Genomic DNA, 10467 nt, shown 5'->3' on the forward strand with positions numbered 1-10467 from the left:
TATTATCGAGATGAACAAATCAAGCACACATCGCTTCTACTCTGTCTCTGTGGACTTTTTCTCTTAATCCCTGGAATTTCTTTCTCGCTTGTCCAATCAGCTTTTATTGTATTCGCTATGTGGAGTCTAGTGACTGGGGCTACTTTAGTGGTGGCTGGTTTGGTGTATCGAGCACTGTTTCTCTACTGTGTGGACTCGCCACACTTCGAACAACAGAATGAAGAAGAAAGAAATGCCTCATTACAAGATGACAATGTGACCCTGTGTCGCTATTCACCCCCACCATCATATTCGGAGATCACAGAGGCTAAATATATTTCCAAAGAAAGCAGCCATGAGAATTCAGGTTCTCCACCTCCAACATATCAATCAGTTATTCATCAATCAGCTCCATGAGAGGTAAGATTCTATCTAGAATATTTAGTAAATTAATATTATGATGTAATTTTAAAGGAAAGTGGCTTTTCATCCCACCGAAGGAACCAACCTTTAATCGGAGAAACCACGCGATCCAAGTCCAGCTTCAATTTGACTGCTGGTGTATTTTTTTTTCTCTTCGGGACATTATTTCGATTAAAATTATATCAAGAAAATTGTGCGTTAAAACAATTCATATACCAATTTTAAAAATATATACTCCCAGTTATTAGTGAGGTTCCATTAGTATCACTATAGCAATCGGATCTTGTTATTTTAATGTTAATTTAGATTTAATTTAAATGAATATTTTGCATCGACATTCACACATGAGGAGTTATTCAGGGAGGGGAATGCCAGGGATGAATTAAACTCTGGCAGTGAGCTAGGTGATTTTGTATAACGAAGAGGAAAGTGGAGCAGAAATTGTTGAAGATAAACATAAGAAAGGCATCTGGGGTGAATGGGATCTATCCAGTTATATTAAAGGAGGCAGCAAATGAAGTAAGTAAACCCTGAGCAATAATTATGAGAGCTTCCTTGTACTCGGGGGAGGTACCCCAATCCACAAAGGAGGATCAAAGGGAGACACATGTAATTACAGACTTGTTAGTTTAACTTCTGTTCTAGGGAAATTAATGGAAGGGAAAGTCTTGTCTGACCAATTTGATTGGATACTATGATGTATTCACAAAGGAACTGGATTCAAAGAATAATTTTGATATCATATATTTGGATCTTAGATAAGCTTTTGATATTGTTGCACATGGAAGATTGCTGCGTAAATTGGAGCAGTGTGGCATTGGAGGCAAATTTCTGCTATGAATAAAGGGTTGATGAGTGGGAGAAGACAGAGAGTGGTAATCAATGGACACTGCTCATCGTGGACTAATGTTATTAGTGGAGTCCCCCCAGGGTTCAGTGTTGTGTCCATCGTTGTTTTTTATATTCATCAATGATATTGATGATGGTATATCAGGCTTAATATCCAAGTTTGCAGATGATACAAAGGTCGGCAGGGTTGTTAATGACACTAATGACAGTACGCTTCTGCAACAGGATCTGGAAAGGTTGAGCAGATGGGCTGAGAGGTGGCAACTGAAATTTAATATTGACAAATGTAAAGTACTGCATATGGGAAGCAGTAACCCCAGAGTAACGTATCAACTGTGTGGTACTACACTGACAGAATGTAGAGTGTGTTTAGTGTCAAACGGCACCAGGGGTTTCCCCCATCTCCACGTAGTATACATTATGGGTGTGAAACAGAACACTGTCAATGCCGGCGGTTTAAAGCTATATGGATTTTGTTTATGTTAGCCGCTGTTAGTCGTTAGCCGCTGGGCCCCTAATGTGTCCCAACGTTGGCCATACTCCGCCCCTGGAGGCAGACCAGGTACACCAGTATTATAGTTATTTGTTCTGGCAGGTCCTGCCACCTAATTTCCTGAGATTTCAGTGGCTAGGACCTAATAAAAAAAAAAAAAAAAAACAGCTACAGATAGAGGTCAGCCAAAAGGAGTATTGGTTATGCGATTTGATGTCGTTATTAAGTTTTTGGGTGTACGGCTCAAGCAATTTAGAGATGGTTCGGACGCTGGTTATAAGTTAGAGAAGGGGAAGGGAGACTGAAGGCTGGGGGCAAAATAAAAAAATAAGGGGTTCATAGAGAAGATAACCCCCTTTAGCAAGCCCAGGCCCCACCAGAGGGAAAAGAGGGCAAGAGACCAGGGGTAACCTACCCTCCCGCAAGGGAGCGTGGCAAGGAAAGCTTAATGGCAGCAGCTGAGCTGTGCTTTTTAAGTGTCATACCTGAGACGAAGGTCCCATCCTGTCTTCTTTTTCAGAGTCTGGCGACCCTGACACACTTGGGACTGTACGTCATGTGTCCCGCCCGATGTATATTTGTCACTACGAGTTCGGAGCTTTCATGTCTGGTAGTCAGGTGTGTGGTTATCACTGGACTGTGTCACTATTAGGGATCCCTACTCCGATTTTTCTCATTTGTTAAGTCAAAATTAGAGATGTATGTTCACTGCAGTCTGACTTTGGGGGCGGTTTCAGGGCTTCCGTCCATTTAGTCACTGGTCAGTAGAGGTGCATAATATCATAATTTGTGAAAAGTCTGAAGCAGGAAGGTCCAAAACAGTGTTGTCATTCATGGGACAGAGGTCCCCTCCATTTATCGATGGTAGTCAAGTTGACAGTCCTGCTTGAATTTGGGCAAGACGAGTTAGTTAGGTGTACGTTCGTTCCAGCGGTAGGGATCTTCTTCTTGTGAAGAGCTCTTGGCAGTATTGCGAGAAGGCCTTGTACTCTCTGTCGCTGTCCAACAAGTAATGCTCCTGGAGTTTTGGATTGAAGTTAATTCTGGTAAGCAGAATGCAGCGAAGGTCCTCATACAAAGGGCAGTCATACATTAAGTGACTCCAACTCTCCAGCTCTCCACAGTGGCAGAGGGGATCATTAATAATTCCAAGACTTGAGAGTTTGGCTCTGATGGATCTGTGACCTGTTAGCATGAAAGTTGCATGCAGGCCGGGGGAGAACCATGAAGGAGACTTGGGATATACCTTGTTGATATGTGGAATAAATTTCCTAGTGATATCTCCTTTAGTGGAGTTAGCCCATCTATCTTGCCAGGTCTGCTGTAAATGGAGGTTAAGGCGCTTCTTTTCAGCATTCAAGTTGTTAGTGGGATCAATGGTGTGGTCCATGAACGTCACCGATGTGCCTTTTGATAGTTAAGGGTAGAGGAACCCGCAACGTATCACCTCCAGGTCCAAAGGAAGGGCGCCTGCCTGCACCTGAAGGGCATGGGTGCTGACAGTACGGCAGGCCCTGGTAATGGTAAGGTGGATAAATCTTTGAAGAGTTTCGAGCTTCTTTCTGTTTACTGCTATTTTTGCTCTCGGATACCATATCCTTGCAGCGTATGTAATCGCCGGTAGAAATACTGCTTTGTAGAACAGCAATAGAGTGCGGCGGTTGAGGCCCCAATCCCCCCCCCCCCGCGGTAACTCTGGCGACCAAGGCAGTATAGTTCCTTAACTTTGTCTGCAAGTGTTTCAAATGTGGGAGGAATGTAAGTTCTGAGTCCAGTATTATTCCAAGATATTTCAATTCAGTAGTGAAACGTATTGTGGTCTGTCTCGTTTATTAGTATTAGTAACGGCCGCATGGTGCAAGAAAGCCTATGGCTTATGCTGCACCAGCCAAAAAAAAAAAAAAAAAAAACCGAACAAAACAATGATAAAAACAAAAAAAAAAAAAAAATAATAATAATTAAATAACTAAATAATAATAATTAATAAATAAAAAGGAAATTAAACCTATCATCCTATGTGCTTCCCTTACCCGAAAGTACTATCCAGATGACCTTTGAATTTCCCCAAACTGTCGGCCTCTACCACCCATGAAGGCAACTTATTCCAGTAATTTATAACTCGCTGGCTAAAATAGAACTTCCTGCAATCCAATCTAAACATTTCCCCCCGTAACTTGAATTTATGTCCCCTAGTTCTAGCATCATTTATAATCTTGAAAATTTTGTCCTCATTCATTTTACTGATGCCTCTCAGAGCCTTAAACACCTCAATCAAATCTCCTCTAAGGTGTCTAGTTTCCAAACTCTGCAACCCACATATTCGAAGTCTTTCTTCATAAGGACGCCCTTTTGCCGATCTCACCAGGCGAGTTACCCTTCTTTGCACCCTTTCAAGAAGCTCGATGTCTTTCTTCAGGTGCGGTCTCCATACTTGAACACAGTATTCCAAGTGTGGTCTAACATAAGCCTTATATAATGGGATTATCACGTCCCTATCTCTACTTGCAAAAGTTCGATAGATCATCGATAGGACACCATGGGCCTTCCTTGCAACCTGTTTACAATGCTCAGAGAATTTCATGTCTGACCGTATCGTAACACCCAAGTCCCTTTCCTCCAGTACTGGCTTTAGTTGAACTCCACCAAGTGAATAAGTTTTTTTGGGATTACTGTTTCCCAGGTGTAATACCTTACACTTTGTTGGATTAAAGCACAGCTGCCATTTTTCTGACCATTCCTGAAGTCTATCTAGGTCTCTCTGAAGAAGCTCAGCTTGACAGTGATCATTAACTACTCTCCCAATTTTAACATCATCTGCAAATTTAGACATCACGCCCTCTATCCCTTCATCAATGTCGTTTATGAAAATTAAAAACAACAGTGGTCCTAATACTGATCCTTGGGGAACCCCACTTCTTACATCAACCCAATCTGAGGAATAGCCATTTATCACAACCCTCTGCCTCCTGCCCTGAAGCCATCCTTCTATCCATCTAAGGATTTTCCCAGTAATTCCAACCTGTTCCAGCTTATAAAGCAACCGCTCATGTGGGACTGAGTCAAAAGCTTTGCTGAAATCTAAATAAACAATGTCGAAATTATTCCCTAAATCCAGCTCGTGAGTGACCCTTTCGAAATAGCGAACCAGATTTGTTAAACATGATTTTCCCTTTACGAAACCATGCTGAGTATCCTTGAGAATTTCAATTCGATCCAAATGATCCTGAATTCCACCCTTGATCATTGCCTCCATGATTTTCCCTACTACTGAAGTCAGACTGACAGGTCGATAATTTCCAACTTCACTTTTAGAGCCACCCTTATGTATGGGAGATACATTTGCACTTTTCCAATCCAAGGGAATCTCCCCAGAGTCTAATGATGCTCGCATAATTAGCCTCAATGGTTCAATGCACTCGCTTGCTGCCTCTCTTAAGATTATAGGGTATATTCCATCAACACCAGGAGCCTTACTGGTCTGTAGGCTCGAAAGTTTTTTCATTAAATAATCTTGCGAAATTTCAATATCATTAATTACATATTTTTTAACTTCGCTCCCACAATTTCCCTTTGCCACAAAAGGCTTTTCATTTGTAAATATTGATGCAAAATAACTGTTGAGTTCATCTGCAACGGCAGCTGGTGTATTTATTACTATCCCCTTTCCCTTACATAAAGGTCCGATCTGGTTTGTCCTGCTCTTCTTGGCATTTATATATGTGAAGAATTCTTTATCCCCCCTCTTTGCTCTGTTTGCTAGTGATTTCTCATAAACTGCCTTTGCCTGTCGAACCTTTTCTGTGGCTCTATTACACATCACCTTGTAGCTGTTATAGGCTTCAGTACTTTTTATTGTTCTGTAACCTTTCCATGCCACCTTTTTCTGCTCAAGTAATGCGGCAACTTCACTAGTCATCCAACTTGGAACCCTCCTCGTGGAGTATTTTTTTAATGGTATATACGCATTCAAGGCATCTGTGATTAATGTTTTAAAAGCGTACCACAGTTCAATTGTATTCATTCTCTGCGCGATATCTACCCAGTTAATAGAGGCCATGTAGTACCTTAAGGCATCGTAATTTCCTTTTCTGAAATTAAAACCCATTCCTTTGCCTTTTACTTCTGCTACCTCTCTCGTCATCATCCACCGTAGAACTCCGTGATCACTTCCTGCTACTGGTTCCTCTACTGTCATCCCTGTTATGTCATCTGATTCATGAGTGATGATGAGGTCTAGGATATTCTTTTCTCTAGTACTTTCCCTGACATGTTGATACAAATAACAGTCATCGAGGTGATTTAAAAATTTTGTTCCCCATGTCGAGTTTCCTTCCCATTTACTCCAATCAATTACAGGCAGATTGAAATCACCCATAATAAGGCATTGACGCTTACTTGCCCATTCCATTTGCATGTAGAGGCTTTTGTCATAATCTTCACAATCACCTGGTCTGTAGATTACTCCTACTCGCATTATACCTTTGTTTCCAACTATCTCACACCATACAGACTCTATACTAGCATGTGAGACGTCTGAATCCGGGAAAGCTATCGTCGCACTCAGGCTGCTTCTGATAAGAAGCATTACCCCACCACCCCTTCTATCTAACCTATCCTTCCTAAATACATTATACAAGCCGTACTGAAACTCATCATCCCCAATTTCCGGGTGGCACCACGTCTCTGTAAGCCCTATTATGTCCGCGTTACTTGTTTTCACCAGCAGTTCGAATTCGCTCATTTTATTGACGACACTTCTAACGTTACTGTATAAACAATTAAGATTTACTGTTCTTGTATATTTAACAACCCTAACACAACCCTTGAAGTTTTTTAGGCTCTCTTCCCTGGCATTAGCTACCCGCCCACGTGAAACGTTTGTGCCCCCAGAACATCTAGATAATACGTCCAGTTGGGGTAACAGATAAGAACTCTTGAGGTATGTGCAAGAGTTACTTTGACCAATATTATCAGATAAACGCGTGTCAGTATTACCCACATCCCCCCTAACTAGCAGTTTCCCTGAACCTTTAAGGTATCCTCAATAATACTGGCAAAAACTTTTGCACCACCTTTGTTTAAGTGTATCCCGTCTCTACAATATCTTAATTTGTGGACATCTTCTGAGGGAGCCTTTCAGTAAGATGGAATTAGTCTTAGTGGGAGAGATTTGAAGGTCATGGTCCCTTGCCCAGTTTTGTAATATCGAGAGAGCCTGGTTTGCAGAATTTTCTAGTTATGCTCTGCAGTCTGCAGGTACGGCCAGGATCAAATCATCCGCATAGGTCTGGGAGATAACTTCATTCATGTTAGTGGTGAGGAAGTCATCAAGTACAACATTCCAAAGGAGCGGCCCAGTACCGAGCCTTGGGGACAGCCCCTGTAAACCTGGCGTTTGACTCTGCAGTATGGTGCATTGACATTTATTTCTCTGGCTGTGAGGTAGCTTCTTATGGTTTTATAGAGGTTTCCGGGAAGACAGGCACGTCTTAGTCGGCTGAGGACGCTCGGCCACCAGAATGAGTCGAACGCCCCAGCAAAGTCTATGGCAATAATCAGGAAATATTTTGTATTGGAGTTTGTGGCAGCTGTGAGGATATTCTGGAGTGCGTCAACTTTTCAGCATCCTTGTTTGAAACCGTATTGGGTTTAGAGGATAAATTTGCTGCATTATAATGTACTGTAATTCTACTGTGTAGGAGGTATTTGAAAAGCTTGCTTAGCACCGATAACAAGGCAATCAGCCTATAAGAAGATGGGATTTCTGGAGGCTTGGTTCAGTTTTTCGGAATCAGGCGTATGTTAGCTGTCTTCCAATCAGAGGGGAAGACTCCTGTCTGCAGGCAGTGATTGAACAGATCGAGGATGAGGTATGGGGTATGCTCCACAGTCTTCCTTATAATCTCTGGTTCAAATAGGTCTGGTCCTGGACATTTATTGTTGTGTAGTCTATTAGTTGCGGTGTGCAACTCCTCAATAGTGAAGGGCGGCTCTTGATGTTCTTGACTGTATATACTGTTGTCCTGACAGAGTTGTTGTTGTTGACTTGTACTAGGAGCCATTACTGGTTGGATAATTGTATCCAATATGTTATTGATAGATCTATCCCATGAGATTGTTATGTTACCTTGAGGGGCTATGGTTGCTGTCATTACCTCCCTTCTTGGGAGTTTGTTGGTTGTGATTTTATAGACTACACCCCAGGGATCGGTGTTTTCGGTTGTGGAAACTAGGTGTTCCCATGATGTTTGCTTGCGTTTCCTGATAGTAGCCGTGTATATATTTCTGGTCTTTCTGTATTGCTGGCGGAGAGCCTCCAACTCTGCGGCTGCCAGGACCGTCGAGCTCGTTGGAAGGCTCTTCTTCGGGAGTTGACTTCCCGCCGGAGTTTTGGGCAACACCATGGGACAACACCAGGAATGGGTTTCTTCCTAGGTTTGATTTGCTGTCGTAACGGCAATCAGTTTATTTCTGACCACAAGGCACTGCAGTAACAATACTAACCGATGTACTACACTGACAGCGGTAGAGAATGAAAAGGACCTGGGGGTAATTGTACAGGCAGATATGAAGTTTTCTGAGCAGTGCAGACGGTCTGCAAGAGTTACCCATGGTGTCTTTTCAGTGATATACAGGAATTTTTCTAACAGGGATAAGGAGGTGATTATCCCCTTGTATAAGGCAATGGTCAGGCCACACCTTGAGTACTGTATACAGGCCTGGAGGCCTCATTTCAAGAAGGATGTAGAGCTGCTGGAACGAGTACAGAGAAGGGCAACAAGATTAGTGAATGGAACAAAGGGGTGCTCTTAAGAAGAAAGGTTTAAGTTTTGCAAATTACAGTGTCTGGAGATTAGGCACCTGCGAGGTGATCTGATTGGGGTGTATAAAGCCTTGAATGGTTTGAGCATGCTCAATGCTGATGGGATTCTTCCTCTTGCTCAGAATAATCGCCTGAGAGGGCATAAATTCAAATTGAAGAAAGACAGTTGTAAGATAGATGTGAGGAAGTTTGCCTTTAGTTGACTGCTGGAACAAACTTCCATCTGTCGTTGTAGAAGTTGATAGCTTAAACAGATGTTATGTTATTTGGTTTTTAGGAGCATTAGCAACTAAGGCCATATTGCTCCGGGGATATGCGGTGGTCATTCTCTGACCTTTCCGCATCCTCCGTATTTGGTGGTCACGGGCTCGAACCGCGGTCTAATCAAGAAGCGTGTGCTTCGCACTGCTGCTCCTGCCCACCTGGCTACGGAGGCGCCTACTTAAACAGATTCAAGGTAAACTAGACAAACGTTTGGAGCGAGTGGATGGGTGAAATGAGAAGGGTTTTTTTTTTTTTTTTTTTGGCTGATGCTATGGTCGATGACGTGCGCTATGGTAAATATTGTAATGCCAAATTTGGAAAATTCTGTTGTGTAGATAGTGGTTTAAATAATCCCATCATATGGGAAATAAAACTATTAGTGTTCAGTCAAAAATCATGTATACTAGTGTTGTCCGGACCAACTGATAAATTTTAATATCTTTCGAATATTTTCAAAACAGTTCACTTTAGAATTCATGATGATTGAAGTTCAAATACTGCTGACAGATATTTGCATATTGAAAAGCACTACTAGTTTATATGATTTAAAAACAATCTTTCCTGCCCCCTGTGATCGTTAAATTTGAAAGTTAAGGGTAAATTCAATACTAACTTATTATAAAATTAAATTGTTCAATTTATCATTCAACCCGATAATATCGCAGCGTTTGAGAATATTGTATCCATTCAAGAAATACTATCCCATATATATGGTGAATATCGGTGTCAGTTAGTCCTGTAACTTGTCTGAGAGTAAATGGATCAGCTGCATGACCTGTGCCAGGTCGTAAATTATAATATATCCGTCCACGACGTTCTCTACAAATCAAAGTTTACTTAATGATAAAAAAAGTAGAATCCCTACCAGCCTATTTTTTCCAGTACTCTGGAAGCAGTCCAAACTAATATTTCGAGGCATTTCTAAAAACTTTTTAATTCACATCTTAATCAAATATCAAAAATAATCTAATATCAAAAATTAGATATAAACAGGATAAATTTAATAGATAAAATCCTGTTTATAATCATTTAATTATAGACAAAGCATTTGAACATTTCCAATTATCCATGTGGGACCAGTTCTGAGCTTGAACGATCAATAGCTTTTAAAGACATGAATAATAAATAACTATGAATAATAAATAAATAACTTTACTTTCTTTTGTGTTGAACATACCCTTAAAAATTACAACCCTTTGTTTACGTTTTATCAAATTTCATTATTACGGTTATCACAAAAAGAATCGCCTTAGCAATAATCTGTAATGGATTGTAATTGGCTCTTTCACAATTTCTTGAATTATCATTTTGTACTTTATACCATTTGATCATTCATTGCTTTACTTGTACCATCAGTAACCCTACATTCTCGGTTAATATAGGTTTTATAATTTTTAGTCGCCTTTTTGGAACATGTGATGTGTTTGTTTGGGAAAATGGAGTTAGAGAACTTCTATAATTCATTAAAGTGATTTGATAAGTGAGTTTCTTTCTTCTAAAACAAACTTTACGAATAACTTACATTGTGTTAAGTTTTATCCATCTTTGTTCATCTTAAATACCCAAAAATGTATTTTGTTTGTTTTGCAGAGTCTCGTTAATGGAATCCAGTTCCCTTCGAGAGCGAGTGCCTTTG

This window comes from Mastigoproctus giganteus, chromosome 13 (genome assembly GCF_048544385.1).
Source record: "Mastigoproctus giganteus isolate SK-2022 chromosome 13, ASM4854438v1, whole genome shotgun sequence".
NCBI classification, from domain to species: domain Eukaryota; kingdom Metazoa; phylum Arthropoda; class Arachnida; order Uropygi; family Thelyphonidae; genus Mastigoproctus; species Mastigoproctus giganteus.